This window comes from Amblyomma mixtum, chromosome 3, assembly GCF_055824585.1.
Source record: "Amblyomma mixtum isolate Tamu chromosome 3, ASM5582458v1, whole genome shotgun sequence".
Lineage (NCBI taxonomy): Eukaryota > Metazoa > Arthropoda > Arachnida > Ixodida > Ixodidae > Amblyomma > Amblyomma mixtum.
In genome coordinates, this window is record NC_143014.1 from 63,786,510 (window position 1) to 63,803,780 (window position 17,271).

The following is a 17,271-nucleotide window of genomic DNA, read 5'->3' on the forward strand; positions in this document are numbered from 1 at the left end:
GACAATGTCATCAGTGAATCAGAGATCACTAGGGCACTCTATTAATTTTCACCCGCGACCCCTCCCTATTCAATTCTTTGCCCACTTCCTGTATATGAAAAGCCCTAGAGAGCCCCTGTCTCCCTGCCTTAAACCTTTTCTGATTGGGATTTCAGCACAATAGCGTTAAAGGCCCCGTTACGCAGAAAATCCGGTGTCGGTGTTGTGAGCGATAAATAAGGTGGCGTAGGGTGGCCATGCCAGCCACCCCCGGAAAAGCAACCTAGGCGGCTACCTGGGTCACATGACCTTCTGGTGACAGCACAGCCTACCCACCGGATTGTGAGCAAACTAGCCACCCTGGCAGGTGGCAGTTAAATCAATGGCTGATGGGGCGAGGTTGCTCGGGAGGAGCAGCTTGGTTTTTGTTGTGTTGGGTTTTATGGCACATAGGCAGCTAAGGCCATCATTCGCCAAACAGAAAATATAGAAAAGTTTTCTGCAGAATAATGATCGGTGGTGTAGAGGGCCTAAAATATTAGGTTTACTACCTCGTGATGCCAAAGGAACGATATTTTAAAAATGGTCACTAGTAGAAGCTTTAAAGAAAGTCGGGTAAACTGCGCAACGATTCTTGGCTGGGCAAGGATGTCGAGGCTCCCAATCAATCGAATAAAGACCTCAGCCTTCTTCTCAGGAATGAGGAAGTAGCTGAGGTGTGTTTTAAAAAATCTGCTTGTTGTAATCTTGTTGCCTGTTTTGTTCATTATAAAAAAAAACTGTAAAACGCTTGTTCCTCAGTGTTTTGAGTTTTCCGCATGAAATAAAACATGGTTTACTGTTAGCTGCTGCCAGCATAATTCACACTGGGGCTTTTCTTGTTCTGTCAGTAGGGAAATTGTGTGTGAGGTGCGTGTGTCCTATACGGAGATGCCAGATAATCACTTCCTTGTTCCTGGTGGAAGCAGGACTTTCATTCACCAAAAACTGGTTTTACAACGTGTAGTTTGTTAGTTGCTTCGTTGTTCCATGCTGACTGCCATTCCTGTATTATGTTAAGATGAACTGAGTTATTGCAATCATTAAAAGGTATATTTACTATCTTGATTTGCTTGTCACAAGCTTGTGCAGCGCACAAATGTGCTCTCTCGTTACCTTTTATTCCGACATGACTCGGGACCCAGCACAGCTTTATATTTTGTCCCCTTGAGCTGTGGCAGTTGCCATGTTGTGTATGATGTCGCCAAGCAGCGGAGTGATTGTATTTCTAGAGTGAAGGGCTGTAAGCACACTTAGCGAGTCTGTGTAGATAGTACTGCTTGCGAGGCTCTCATTTAACATTTTTTCTACGACTACACAGATGGCGTAACATTCGGCAACGAAGATGGATGCACACTGTAGAAGTCTTACTATTTTATTCCAATTACTTCGTACCACTGCGCTTCCAACGCGAACATATGTTTTGTCAGTATCTGTTTAAAAATCTCTGAAAGTACTGTATTTTTCCTGGAGTGTTAGAAATTATTCTATTATATCTTGTTGGAGAATTTGTTTTTTTTTACGGAACTGTGTAAGAGTGAAATCACAGCTTCCAGAGAAATTGTACCATGGAAGTAGTGGATCCGTCTTCGAGCAATGGCAGGTAATGTGTCTAGTAAGCCGAGGTTTTCCCACATCTCTAAATTGCAAGACCAGTAGCCGGGTAGCTCGCGGTTTGTTTTAAAGAGCTTTGCAGACGGCCACTTTCTAACGACGGGGTAACATAGATGCTTGGGTCGCACTTGGGTCGCACCAGGTCCACCGGTTGCAGCATCTGCCATCGCAGGGCAGTGGCGCACCGCTTAACCTGCTGCACCACTGCGCCAGGAGAGGTATGAAGGCATTCGGGGGCACATGAATGGAAAGTAGAGAATGATAAATTTCTCGTTTATGGCCATTAACTCATTCACGCTTTCGCGTCATATCCTTCAGGCGGAACTTATTTGTTCCCTCGAATTTTCATCATTCTCCCTGTTCAGGGCTAAGGTCGCTGTGTAGTCCCAGTAGATATTTTCCAGCCTCTTTACATGCGCATTTTCTGCGCCTTGGTTACGTAATGCCTGTATGAATGCTGATTGTGTGACTGAATCAAGCGTTTTCTCATAATCTATGAAGGCCATATTTAGGGGGTGGTTGCATTCTGCGCATTTCTCTGTTACCTCATTGATAGTTTGACTATGGTCTGTTCTGGAGTATTCTCTCCGAAAGCCTGCCTGGTCCTTCGTTTTACATAGAGGCAGCGATGGCGCAGACATCGAGCATCCGCCTCGCGTTCATGAGGCCCATGGTTCCAATTCTGGTGCCGCCGCTAGTCTTCACTGGGTAAAAAAAAACAAATCCCAGTGTTTTGAGAATTTAGTAACCGGTCTTGAGCGCATCCTGATCCCATCTACAGAAGGACAGCGCATCATCTCACCCAAACAGCATTTGGGGACCCTGGTGACTTGGCCGCCATGTCCTATATTAATGCACCAATTATCGGCTTACGAATAGGTCAGATCGAACCCATAGTAGGCTGCGTCTAAGCTTGAAGTATAGCTTAAAGTGCTCTAAAAAGGCATAGTCTGCGGCATTGGCCACATATGTGGAAGCATTTGTCGCAAAAAAATATTCATGCTGTTTTGTCCTTGTCATGAAACGCGCCGCTCGTCTCGTTTAACCCTTTCGGACGCTATGCACACAACCGCGTGCACAGTGAAATGACAGCTTTTCCTTTTTTCTTCAACTAGCGAGTGGACTAAATAATGTTTCTCACAAAGGGATCTGAGCGGCACGTCCATCGCCATATGGTAGAAGCATCTTAAATCTGCCGCGCAGCTCCGCCCATATCCGCGACCACCATAAATTGTTCTTCTGTGATGCGAAAATAGTCACATATTAATGATTTATCTGAACACAAGGCTAATCACAAGATTAACTTACAAATGCACAGGTATAGGCGCCTTCGTATGTTTATTGGAGCATAAAATTGAAATATTAATTTGTTTATAGCTTGAATTGGCTAGCAGTGTAATACAGGACGATGGGGGCTACGAAATGTTGCCCAACTGATTTAAAACTTCAACGGTATTCTATTCTATACGTTCAATGGACAAATTTTTTCACCAGTAATATTAATTTATCCTGCCTTTCTACTGCCAGGTGAACCTTCTAAAGAAAGATATGTGATACCACGGTGCAAATACTGGCGGTTGGATGTTGGAATTCTCAACATTATTAAGATTTGTGCGATATTCTGTACATGCCTATAAAGAAAAATGAAAAGTTGTGTTCTGCGTTGTCAAATGAATTATCTGTCTTGCAGCCTTTGCAGCTTATTTAGGAAAAAAAAAAGAAAGATTTCCTTGAACAGAAAAAGGCTAGCCCATCCTAAGGACTAAATATATCACAATTTTTTCATGAGGGATCATTTGGTCACCAAGGCATCACAGGACGAATAGACAACTCACCCGGTTTAGACTGTTACTCACAAGGAGCTTCAAAGGGAAACTTAGGACCATATTCCGCGCACAAGTGTAGGACAATGCAGAAACTATATAAGGGCAGCCCAGTGTTCCTCTGCCTGTTCGGCAGACCGCGCACAACACACACAAAATAAGCTAAACTTGGAAAAATGGTGCTTCGGATTGTAATTTTCCTTTTTGTGGGGAGATTTCAGTAACGACACCACTAACCGAATACACAGAATTAGTTCCCATGAATACGCCCTGATGTCATATAACTAGCATTAAGGAATATTTGCAGCCTAAAGGAAGCCCTTTCATTCGTTTCCTTGTGTTTTCAGAAAGAAAACAAGGCACTCATTAAAGACCAGCGCCTTATTTACCCGGCGGCTAGTTGCAGGTCGTCAAGTTCGAATCGGAGCAAGGAAGAGTTAGTGTTGGTCCCTCGCCATAAGCCACCTGCCGGTAAGTAACTCCTGTGCAGCGTTTTTAATTTTTTTAGTGACAGCCATCCCTTTTTACTCAACTAATCGAAACATACAACAGGAAAAGCATGAAAAATATTCTGCAGGTAAACTTAGTTATTATTCAGAGTGCAGTTATTATGCAGTTGCAGCGGCAAGGCTTCAAAAATAAGAGTGCCGTGAGGGTTCTTGCTTTTCGCTTCATTTCCCCCCAAAAGCAAAAACCATGCTTGACATTACATGAGACCGCGAGCATCCGTACACTGTAGCCATAGAAGCTTGATTTTTATAACTTTTCAAGCATCATCCGTCCCACATTGAGCGCCAATATGAATGCTATACATTTTTATGTCTTCTTTAGTCATCACACAAGAGTGCAATATTTAAATACTTTAGGACCAGTTAGAAGTTTCTGTTGAAGTTCTCCTCGGCACTGAAGTAAGAAAGTCTCACTTTCTGAAGCCCATTCATACAGCTCGAAACACGGGGCGTCACAGGCCACAAGGGACGGCTGGACCATCCGCGCAGAGCGAGCGAAATTGACGCAAGGCAGTCATATTGCGAACCTGGTCGACAGAGCAGCACCTTTCATCAGACCTGTTTCCAATCAAACAAAAAGCACCGGGCTTCATTATGCCACCTCTTTTTTCCTTCCGGCGCTGCTATTTTATATTTATTCTTTTTTGGTGCGTCACCGCGGATGATCCGAGCGGACTATCAACGCCTCCCTGCTCAGGCAAGCATGAAGGAGCCTCGGTGTTGCCGAGTAATGCTCACACGCGTAATGTTTATCGTTGGACCCGCATGAACATCGGCACGAAACATCATCATTATCGGCAAACGTGACCTGTATGAGGCCCGACGACCAAAGTGCGGTTGCCTCAACTGAGCCGCCGCAGCACCGCGACGGCTCATGTGTCATACCAATCGCGTCCTTGGTCATGTTATACGCTACAGTGTCGCAGACACAACGACAAAGGCGCGGTTCAACGGGCCCTGCCCAGAAAGGGGGTCCTACCCTCACCCCTCGCGCTGGCTCTTTTCTTGTTAACAGGACCCTGGTAATCAGCAAAGCGCACTACAAGTACGATCGACAGCACCCACCTGCGGTGCTTTTGGGGCCCCCCTACCACCGCTTCTCAGCAGAGGTGCACGTTCATTTGCATTAAAGCAGTCTCTCGGGGCCCTAATTGACAATAGATGTCAATACCGGGTTAAATAAAAAAAATGTCTGAGGGAAATATTAAAACACTGTCGTCGCATGCACTGCGATCATAAAAGTTTTCGACGGAAACTTGTATTAGTTTCACATGTGTCAGTTTTGAGACGCTCGTCAACATTCCTTTCAAAATGAAGCAGACAGCACGCTTGAGACTCTTTTTATTAAACCGAAAAATTAACGCCAAAGAAAGCAATAAGACCAAAACTGTCGCGTCAGTCACCTGGCCAGAACAGAGGCTGTTCAGGAGGCCAGACGTAGTGGAGTGCTTCTTCCCAAGAATAATATTATTTCATCTTGTCAGAGAGAAAGTTTGTACTGCACACGAGTTTTTGCTGCGTGGAGGTGCCATGAAAACCATCTTCGTCACCAGGCTCATTGTGTTGCGTATGTAACAGCATTGATTTGGGAACAAATAACCGGAAATTAGCAAACAGGCTGCGCATGTTGGCCACAACTTCACTCGTCAACGCTAGGGCTGATAAACCCCACCATTGACTGAGAATTGGCAAGTTCTCGGTCTGTCAACACGTGGATCACTTCTTTTCCTTCAAGAGGGCGGAACGCTGCTCTTGCAGCGCAGGCGAAGCACGAACGCCAACTGAAACGTGGAGGGGCACAAACGAGGCCTCTTTCACGCTTACGGCAAACAGTACCGCAAAAAGAACGCAACACAAAATTTTTCTGCCGCTTAAAATGTATGCCACGAGATTCAAACTCAAACGCCTCCGTAATTTTTTTTCTTCTACCGAGGCTTACAGCTAAGGCTAACAAATAACAAACAACTCTGGCAAGTAACAAAGCCTCATAGCAAGAACACGAAACTCCTGCATTTGTAACTATTTTTGTAGCGTGCAAATGTGTGAAAAAAGAACGAGAGAGAGAGAGAAGACTTAGCGGGAGGGGAAGTGGCCGCTGCAGGCACGAGGTTTAAGCAAGTGGAAAGACAAGAAGCACGCTGCTTGTTGCGCCCAGTTTGCTTGGCCATTCCGAAGTTGTGTGTGCGGCTTGTCTCTTTTTATTTTTCCTTCCCAGGCGCCTTGCGCAGGGCGTGCCCTGGGTACGTAATGGCCGCTTATATCCCAGGAGAAGCGTGCCGGAGCAGAGCGGCAAGTTTAAAAATAGGCCGCCCGCAAGAGGGCAACAAAGGGAGCGGGCGGAGTGCGCGAGGAATATACAAAGGCCGGCAGTGGCCAGCGTCGAGAACGGAGCGGCCGGAAGCCACGCAAGCAGCCGGCGGGAGAGGAGGGCGGAGGGGCCCGCCGTCGGACGGGCCGCGAAAGATCGCGTTATGGGAATGTTGATTTATGTGCATCTGTAAGCATGCGCTCGCACACGCGCGCGCACAGCGGCATCGAGAGAGCGCATTCATATACGCCTCAAGGTAGAGTTGGTCGAGGGGTCGCATTCGAGATGCGACACCCGCACTGACGGTGACGTAGATAATGCGCCGCCGAGGGAGTCGCGGGTCAGCGATACCTCACTTGCCGACACCAGAGCCATGCGTCAAGAGTGACCCCGGGCCACCGGGAGCAACCTTCGGCTCCGAGCACGCGAGGGCCACTTGGCAACAGGACGCGCCTGCGCAGCCATCGGGTCACGGTCACGAGATGGCGCTGCGGCCGCGGCCGGCGCAGGGGGCTCTCCTTTCGAGCGCCGCTTTTTGTAGCTAAACGGGCTCAACTCAAAGTTACCCGTGCACACAACTTATCGGCGATGCGACTTCTCAAGTTCTCTTGAGCTGTTTGGCAATTACATGAAATGTACTGTTTTGCGCTGTATACTCAGGTACGAGTCAACAGTGCATAACACAAGACAGTCACTCAATCCGGCGAATTCGGTGCTGACCTAAAGTTTTTGCGTTTCAGGGGAGGGGGTTGCTGCGACGCAGGCAGTACGAGCCTCACAGCTCCCATGGAGACAAAAAAAAGTTACGGGAACTCTCAGTTCTTTAGTTATCTCCTGTTGGAATACGCATCTTGTACGAGTTAATATTAGCACCATAATATGCAGTGATCATCATCGTCAAGCGAAATCAATTGCCATTGAGATTAGGACGGTGCAAGCCATCAGGAGATGACGACGAGTGCTCACTGAGCCTCGCGTGTGTCACGCAGAGTAACCGGGCCTCATCTGGCCGTCGTTTGCATGACGGGTTGTGCGCTCCGGACAGCAGCAATGCCGCATTGCCCAAAGAGGTGGGATAAAAGGGCGGGCGGCCGATGTCGGCACCGCGACTCGGGCCACCGCCTCGGTGGGCGCAACCTGTTGTGTACTCGGCTGGCGGTGCAACAGCGCCCGGCCTTGCGCCACGCCAAAAGGAACAGGTATACGGCGTCGCGACAGAGTTGGCGCACGCCGACAGGGAGCGCGCAGCGCCGGGGAGAGGAGGGGAGCGCGTTTTATGACCCTGATTCGTTTCAAGTCCATCAGCTTAATGGAAGCAATTTCATGCGTGAGCGAATTTCTCTCGCCCAAACAGGTTTTCTCTCACCTTTGCCGCGCGACCCTCCCCCTTCCCGCCGCGGGCGCCGCATTCGGGCTTCCGGCGGCTCCGCGGCATTTCTAATCGTCGTTAGGGGCTACGCTCGCGCCGCCGTTGCAGCTGGGGCGTCCATTTTTGCGGAGGCGACGCGCCGCTCATTAATCTCCGCGTGTTCACTGGGACCGCGCAGTTGGCTGCCGCCAGCAGCCGTAGGAATCCTGCGCCGCAAAGGCAGCCCCGACCGCTGTTTGTCCTGCGCCGTAGCGAAGTTTTCGCTTCACTGGCGGCGCTCCCGGCTCGCTCGTTTCGCTGCGCCCGTGCGTTTCCCTGCGTGGCCCTGAACTTTTACGGCCAAAACTAATCGACAGAGAAACGAAAACAACAGAGCTCGCTCACCCGTGATCAAGAAGACGCACTAAACGTATCTTGTGCGCACCGCCTCGAGGAAACGTGTCACTATTATCGAAGATGCCTGGAGACTTTTTCTTAATGTACTTCTGACTGTTGTTTTCTCTTTTCCACCGGCGTTTCTCTCCTGCGTAATCCAAGGCTCAAAATGGCGATCTCACTAAAGAGCAGCCAGAAAATAATACTTTGTCGACTGAACAAATAACAGTTTGAATGTTTGACTAAGAGCACTTGCTGCTGGGCTAGTTGGTTTTGGTTCATATTTCAATAGGTTTTTGGCGCAAAAAACAGACGAGACACATAAGAGACACATATGGCGCTTCGTCCTGTTACCTTCCTATGTGTCTCGTCTGTTTTTTGCGCCTAAAACCTATTGAATGTTTGAGTAGGGGAGGAAGAGGGGGGGGGGGTGGGGGGGGGATTTGGACCATAATATTTATGAATTTTTCGATGGGAGCTATCTTCATAAAATCTTATGAAATGTAACAGACGATTGCATGCAGGTGGGCACCTTACCATGCAAGTAAGAAGCATAATCTACTCCTAATCTACTCATTTGATTTCAGACTGATTTCTTTTTACTAACGCTTGGTGAGCATAATTTTCGCTCGGTATTAGGGGCAAAAGTAGATTCTTTATGCCTGCACGCGTGGTTGAATGTGCGTTTATCTCCTGCATTTATTATTTTTTTACTTTTGCCTCGATATCAATGGAGGGCTTTAATCTCGCTCTAAACAAGCAACACACACTAACGCTGCTGCCTGGAGTACCGATGGCGAATGAATTTTTTCTTGCGAGCTTGCGTTGGTTGCGTTTGTTCGTCAACTTTTCTTCAACCTCAAGCACATTCGTTGCAGCTATTGCATACAGTTTTTGGTCTGTATAATAGTCTTGCATTTGTTTCATCTTACAGGTCGCTTTTCCTAGTGTTCCTCAGTTGTTTTCCTCAGTACATGTTTCTTTTCATGTTGTTCGAAATAAGGGGCTTGCTGTGTATAAATTATAAATAATATTGAAACTCCAGGCACAAGTAATCGCTATCTTATTCGTAATTAAATGTTGCCCTAGAATAACCAAATATTGCCAGGAATTCATCCATAGATGAAAATGCCAGGTGTTTGAGGGAAGACTAAGTGATCGTCAAAAATATGATTTTTGAGGTAAAAATGTGGATTTTGTGGGAAGGCATTTCCAGGGTTGGCGGTCACAGAAAAATCGGTGAATCACCTTAACTAGTAAGCTGGTTTAATAATTTAAAACAATAAACTTTTTAACTATAAAAGTTAGGTACCCGGTCGCAATTAGGTATTTGTAGACGGTCGTTAGTAACAGCCATACCAGCTGTTATAATTTCATAAAAACGATTACCCTCGGCGCTGTGGCTCGACAAAGTTTGGCTGACTAGTTGCTGCACTGGAGTGGTTGCTTTGCCTGCATACTCTCCGAATGCACTTGTATTTTGGCACGATGTGCCCAAGTTTTGTCGGACCACAGCGCCGACAGTAATCGCGTTTTCAACATTCTAAAAACAGGTATGACGATTACTAACGACCGGCTACAAATCTTAATTGCAACCAGGCGCCTAACTATAATAGTTAAAAAGTTAATTATTCGAAATTAGTTAACCAGGCTACTAGTTGAGTTGATTCACCAGTGTTTCATTGACCGCCAGCCCTGGCAATACTATGCGTCAAAGCCACATTTTTACCTCAAAAATACTTTTTTTGAAAATTACTTTAAGTCTTTTCTGATAACCAGCATTTTCGTTCTGCACTAGCTAACATTGTATAACAGGAATATAATCTTGGTTTTGTATCATGCATTGCATCTGTTTATGTATCTTCATGTTTTGTAACCACTCCCCTCTTTAATGCCTTTGGCCTTGAGGGTTCCATAAATGGTTTGGTTTGGTTTGGTTTATTGGGGTTAATGAATGAAATGAAACACCTGGTATACGAACAATGAGATGTGCGAAAGTGCAATTGGCACCGATAAAAACAACAAAAAATAATAAAATGAAGAAAGTTACTTAACGTTGATGGCGCTCATCAATGACACACACACAGACGCGCAGATACATTGTCTTCTCTTTGTGAACTGCTATTTCCGAGATTCATTTCAAAGTGCTTCTCCACATCAACACCCTTTTTGCAGAAAAGCAGCCTTGCAGTTGGCTCACTGTGGAGATGGCATTAGCTCGATTTCAGCATAGGAGGTACTAGCGTACAAGCATGCTGGTGCATCCGGTTCCTAGCTGCGTGATCGCACTGGCAGGTGCGCGTTTTCATCTGGTCACTGAGCGCGAGCTGGCAGCACGACGTCGGTCCGGTATACTTCAAGGGTAGTACTTCTCCGTTCAGTGAAGACCTATTAGCTAAAATGTAAACACGGTTTTCGAGACTTGTATTTAAACTCTGCAGCTCGACGCTTCAAACAATTTGAACTTCTTTTTTTATTTTCAAATAAACAAAATGAAAGCAAACATCCATGTGCGATAACGCGCCAAAATTTGTATCTTCATATTGGCGGAACTGTTGAAACTAATCCATATCTCCTAGTGCCCATCTTGCTGTGTTGCATTCACACACGCAGGTCTTCCACACCACATAAGCTAAAGGCTAAAAGTAAAACAAAGACACGGGCTCCCATTATGCGAATAGAAGCGAGACAATATTTCTGGATGGAGGCCAGAGAGGAAAAACCACTTTTTTTACTACGCAACAATAAACTTGCTATCTTAAATATTCATTTATTAAAAAATATTGCTACACACGAAGTATCAAAAAGAAAGTTGCAGAGTAAAAACAAAACAACAACTATCATGATTTCGACACGTTTTCAGAACAGTGTCGTAGAAACGGCCATACAGCGGACTGTGGCGAAGCGATTCGGCAAAACAGTCGAAAACGGGCACATGCGAGTGAATGTCGTGCCGTTTTTATGCTGTTTTTATGCGTTTTTATGCCCTTTCTTTCAACACGCTGTACGGCCGTGTACATGGCAATTTTGTGATCCCGTTAAAGAACTGGCCGTGTTCAGGGTTCGTCTGAATGTTTCTCGCTTTTTTTTTCTTGCTCACGCTTTTTAAGAACTGTGCAAAAACCTGAAAGGAGCAACACACTTCAACCACTCGTCCCCACTCATAGAGGCTATGGCAACGTAGGTCGTGTACTACCTGGACCCAGACGCTGTCATGCGCAGGGTGTTCAAATGACGGCCACATGGACCGACCGAACATTTTACACGTCGCGTGGTTTGTTGAGAGCGTCACAGGGACTTCGAAAGTGAAGCTTCCATTACGCAGTCCGGAACTTCTTCAGAACACAATTGCTGTTTACAATGCATAATTTTTTGCGAACAAGAAGCGCTGCAAACGAAAATAATCTTTGCATTCAGAATATTTTCTGCAGCCATCTATGTACCTACTGACAGCACTAATGTGTAGGATGGCGTGTTTAATTAGGAGCGAGCTGTGTGCAGCATTTGTTCGACCAACTATTGCCCGCCGTGCGTGTTGATTTTTCGTCGACGCTTATTTTCCCTGGCGTGAAAAACTTTCGGTTTAAAAAGACGTCATTTTCGAAAGCGCTGCCGTCAAGACGGACAGATAAAGAGACAGACAAGAACGAGCGCTACTTCCGACTGTTTATTTGGTGAAAACCTAATGCGCTCTGTGTGCATCCTCAAGCACTGAAATGACAGCAGCGGCAACATGGCAGTTCTTGAGGATGCGCATTTGGTTTTCACTGAAGAAATCGGTTGGAAGTAGCGTTCGTAATTGTCTCTCTCTCTCTGTCAATGCTGACTGCAGCGCTTCCGAAAATTACATGTATGCATCAACTAGCCCAATCCGTTACCCTTCCAAAAGAGTGCACACTAAATGTTCGCGGTCTACTTTCCTGCCCACCGCCAAAGTTACTTAGGAGTGAAAAAAAAAAAAAATTAGATTTGATGAGAGCCGGTAAAGACAACTCTCGATCTTTGAAAATAACTTTGAAATGATTACGCGTGCAAGTTTTGCGGGAAAAAAAAGAAACAAAAAACAACGAGCTTGATATTCCGAGTGTTGAAGCCTGCAGCGCAAATTATTCAACGAACCGCAATTCGCTTCCGTCAACAAAGGCTATGCCCACCAGACGTGCTACGCGCAGGCCCCAGCTAAGCAGCTGTCTTAGAACGAACGAACGATCCGATCATAATAGCGCGCCAAACAAGCGCACAACCACAAAAGAAAGAAAAAGAAGCGATGGGCGGGCAGTCCGGTGGCAATAACAAAAGGCTCCTAAGAGGGAGTGGCAACAACTCGATCGGAGCACACCTTCGGGCTCGGTTCTATAGCGGGGACCCCACCGTTCGACGTGTCCGGTGCATGCTAAAAGATGGCCTTGATTACATCAGAGCGCGAATTCGGATCACGAATGACCACCTCGAGCCCCCCCACAGCCGTTCCACGGTGCCTCCGCCGCACACGAGGAAAAAAAAGAGAGAAAGTGAGAGGCAGGAAGCAAGAGAGGGAAGGGGGATCCAGAAATAAAGGGCAAAAAGAGCAGGGGAGGGCCCGAGGCTGAACCGGCGCGTAGATATTTAGCAGCGATGGCAGGACCGTGTATAGAAAGCGCTAAGTCCAAGCAAGTGCTGCCGCAAACGACTGAAAGAGACGTATTGTGGCGCGGTTCGGTCGCTGTGCTTGTCCTCATTACATTTTCCCCCGCGCCGTTGTTGGAAGGGGGAGGGGGAATCGGCGGACGCCGGCGTTTCGCCGCCATCGTGCTGTACGTAATGGCGTGTCACGTAGGCGGCCGCCGTCCTCCGTTGGTCGGCGCGTTGTCCTCCACCGCAGCCACTAAAGACGAGAAACGGCGCCCGCCGAACGGGATCCGCGCTTGGTTGAATATTTGATCGCAACGCGTACGACCTCGAGGCGCATGCCAATGCTAGACAGATCCGTGACCGGATTCGGATGGTGCTGATTTTCCCTTTTGATTCTCCCCCCGCTCCGGACACGCGGCGCTCATTGGGCTCCGCTGTGGCAGCCGCGACGGGAACTGTCTCTGGGCCCAGCACGTGCCGACACACACAGAGCGGCTTCGGCGTCCGGCCCATTTGAATTCAGAGCACCGACAGAGCAACACGTTAAGCTGTAGATGGGAGAAGGCAACAAGTTATTCATAACTGGCGCAGAAGGAAAACTACTGTGTATCCTCAAAGACGTTTACCGCCGACTACGACTAGAAGAAGCAAAGCGTGCATCAAATAGAGAGGAATGCCGCAATTCAGTGAAATGTTCACGCAGCAAAACTGTTCACTTAATCCCATGTACACTGCGGAGTGTCTTACAGATGTTTATAAATAGTCGGTTTGACATTTCCTTTCAGCCAGCTACAGAAAGAGCAGCGCTTTTCTGAAGCCCTGGGCTGTATTAAATAAGAATAGGTTAATTTATGTCACAATTTAACGCAGTCTGCGCTAAGATCTTTGTCGAATCCATTGCCATTTTATAGTGTCACATGTTCATTAGTGCCGCAAAGTTTGTGCTAGTTGATACAGAAAAACACGCCGGGGAAAAAAATGGAAGTCACAGAAAGTGCCAAATTGTTTACAAATACAACGAAACTCAAATGACGAAAATAAATGCCACATTTCGATAAGATCAGGATCGGTATGATGGGCCTGTTGAGAACTGCAGAAATGATATCAAAATTGCGTTATTGTTATCAAATGCTCGTGATGCACCTGTTTGCAAAATGCTCAGAGTAGCACGCGTAGTCAAAAACGTATATTTTTGATAGTTTAACTGCAGTTTTCTCATTAGCGCATACACGCTCAAGCTTTCCACCAACTTGTGACATCGCCTGATGTCTCAGCATTACATCTTCCGGCAAGCGCTTGCTGAATACGAAATTTAACGACTTAGAAAGAGGAGTGCTTTAGTAGACTAAAGCCCTCGCAGGATTTGTGGGGTCTGCAACTCGATCTTGATGAAGAGCGACTAAAGCCATTCCGCCTCTGCAGTCGCAGTAGGAGAACTGTGCTGGCTGTTTCCACTCGCGAACTTCTTTCTAGCCGCGTGTCGGGCAGACATTCCCGATAAGAAGAGGAAAATAAATCGGCGAAAAAAAAAAAGCACTCTTCGCGGGTTGTTCGCTGGAAATCAGCTTATTCGTCTCCTGTTGTTCGAACCACCAAGATGTCTGCGAGCCCCTCCCACGAAATTACGTTCAGGACGGAGCAAAGAACGAGGCCAAAATGAGGAACTGAAGCAGAGCGAGGCCGCCTGCGCGCAATCCCAGCCGCGTACAAGGAAAGGAAAGCCTGCAACAAATTGCCGCGTTTATTGATTGGCTCTCGTTCGTTACCAGCCTCCTGTAACAAAGTTCTCGCCGCACATAGGGCACCATCGCTTCAGCAAACGCGCCAGTCGGGGAAAATTTACCCCTTGATCCCGTTAGCAAGCTACCAACAGCCCATGTCATCCGCCAAGAAATTCGCTCGGCTTCCCACTCCTCCCGAACGTGGCGCGTATATTTATGACCGCCATTTTCGGCCAGCAAAAAGACCGCCGGAGGTTCTCCGTCACAGCGCGCTCGGCCGCACATTGGATTCTGTTGTTCGTATCGTGAGCTAAATAAGCTTGGCAGCGGAGCTGTGTTGGTAGAAAAAAAAAAGATTAAGACGTGCGATGGCAACTTCCTCAATAAGAACGCGCAGTTGCAGACGTTCTCAAGACCCGTTGGAAAATGAGCGGAGCTTATAACGTCCTGCACGACACCGAAATGAAAGCGACATCTCTTTCAACACTGGTGCCTTCCATGCTCACGGAGCAGTCGTGATCCTTTGAAAAGAACGTTATAGTTTAGTGAGACGTAGAATACGCGCGACAAATACTAACTTGCCTTAGTTTGCGCCACTCGTTGTAAGACTGGTGATTGATGCCAATGAACGTATTTGTATTCATTAATAAATAATGTAAGGAGTGCCCCAAAAAGATGTTTATATTATTTAACTAGTTCGGTGCGCATAAGACCAAAATTTCCAGTGTTATAAATGAATTATAAACACTGTTGGTCCAAAACGTTTGAACCGGCTGAAAAAATAAAAAAAGGTATTTTACTGACCTGAAAACAAACAGAAATATGGCATCCGGAGTCCACGAAGGAATGAAATATCGTCACCAAGGTCCCCTTAACTGGTTTGCCTGTGCCTCTTCAAAGAGAAGCCGAACAGATATACATCACAAAAGGCTTAGCATAAGTGCTCGCATATAGGAAGAGGAGGAAGCGATTATCCGCGGTAGTATCAACTGAAGCTGAATACTGATTCTTGAAAACAGCGCGAAGGACAGGACAAAAGAAAGACGGGCAACACGAGCGCTTCTGAATACTGAGAGCCAATATTTTTGCTCCACCATCTCGACGTTGCCGCGCTTTATTCAAATACATGCAGCGACCGCAGTAGGCGCTCACGTCGCCGAAACGCCTGAAAGAGCAGCGACAGCTCAGCCTTCGCGCGTCTCTCCAGCCGATGCTGGCGAGGCGGCGCTCCCTCCGCCTCCCTCCCCGCCAGTGTCGCGGTATCTGAACGCGCTGTGGGATCCGGCCGGATCGGCCAGCGCCATTGTCCGACACAAGAGACTCAATTTGCAAGACAAAGCCGCCTTCTTTCTGGCCGAAAGTTTGCGATACATCCACAGAGAGCTTTCTCGGCCGCTTGTCAAAGCAAGTGGTGGCCACAATATATCTAGATATCTCGCGCTCACTTTCTGCTCACTTTGGCCACCGCAGAGCTCTGCCTTTCGTCGTGCGAGCGCCGGCCGCATCGCTGGCGCTGACGCACCAGATAAGGGTGCGCTCGTCTCAGGTGCCCATTCTTCCTGGTCAGGCGACGGGCGCTTCTTTAACGCACTGGTTCGCTCAGGGAAATATGTTACGTCGAGTTAATGTTGAAATACAATGCAAAAATTCTTGTCCCTCGCACTGGCCTCTCTTTGAAGCCTGAGAAAGAGTTAGACACCGTAAGAGATACCACTTCAAGAATCAGCTTCCTTGGAAAAGTAAGTGGACGGCGACATATTGTTAATCACTTTAGTCAAAGATATTTATTTTACGGTCGTTTTTCTTTGTTTCTTCTTTCTTTTGTGTTCTGTTGAACAAGAAACGCAAACGACTCCTTTGAGAAGGTCTCTACTCTGTGTGAGATTAACAGTTTAAGAAGGAGAAACATAAAAAACAAGAGGGCATAAAATTTCGCTACTTTGCACCTGACTTCATAGGGGCGCGTATCCGGCGTGGTGGAGTTATCGAAGTCTGACCAATTTAGAAGCAAAAAATGAGGTGCGGACTGGGCGTAACAGATAGAAACATGGAGCAAAATGAAACAAAAAAGTGGCGATGATTTAGGAGGTATATACACACTTCCTGCGCTTCAGTTACGAAAGTACTGTTTGTGTTATTATCTTCAGACAAATGCTTTCTCTTCCCAGTTGTGCACTAACCAAAGCAATAGACCTTATGCGAAATGCACTGCCATCTAGCGGTCGCCGCGCGCGATCCGCCATGTTGGAGGATAGCCGCCGCATTCACGGCAGACACCGGTACACGCTCGTCGCGCGCGCTCGCGTTTCACCGTCCTCAATATGCCCACATACTGTTCAGTGTTTTGCTGTACGGGTCACAAAGACGTCCAGGGAAAAAAAAGCGCTTGATTTGAGCGCATTTCTATTCTTGGACAGCGATCCCCGACATCCGCAGCAAAAATGTTGCAGAACCGTCGCTACATGTCGAGGCATCGCACAACGCATTTCGTTATCTCCATGCAGCTAATGAAATAAGAAATTGTAGGCACGAAGAAAATATCACACAAAAGCTGTTTTTCTCCTGCGATTTTCCATGAAGTGCTGCGATTATCGGCCTCGCAAGAGAGTAATCGTGATCAGCTGTTCAGTGGTACGGGTCGCGCTTTGTGTGATCCGTCGCTCCTAGCGTTATCCGCCGCAGCGATTACATGCGTTAGTTTTAGCGCGAATATTTGTTTTGACGGAAGCACTAGCAAGGATTCACTTCATTTATCATGCAGCACACCACTCCGAGGCTCTTCGCTAGGCTGCTCACCACTGGTACGAACTGGCCGCTCGCCGCACGAAGCAACTTTAAGCGCTAGGGCAAACAAACCAACGCTGCATGAAGTTTTCAAGTAAAATGAAAGCCGTTGCATGTTGAGAGGCCACTTTTTTCGACA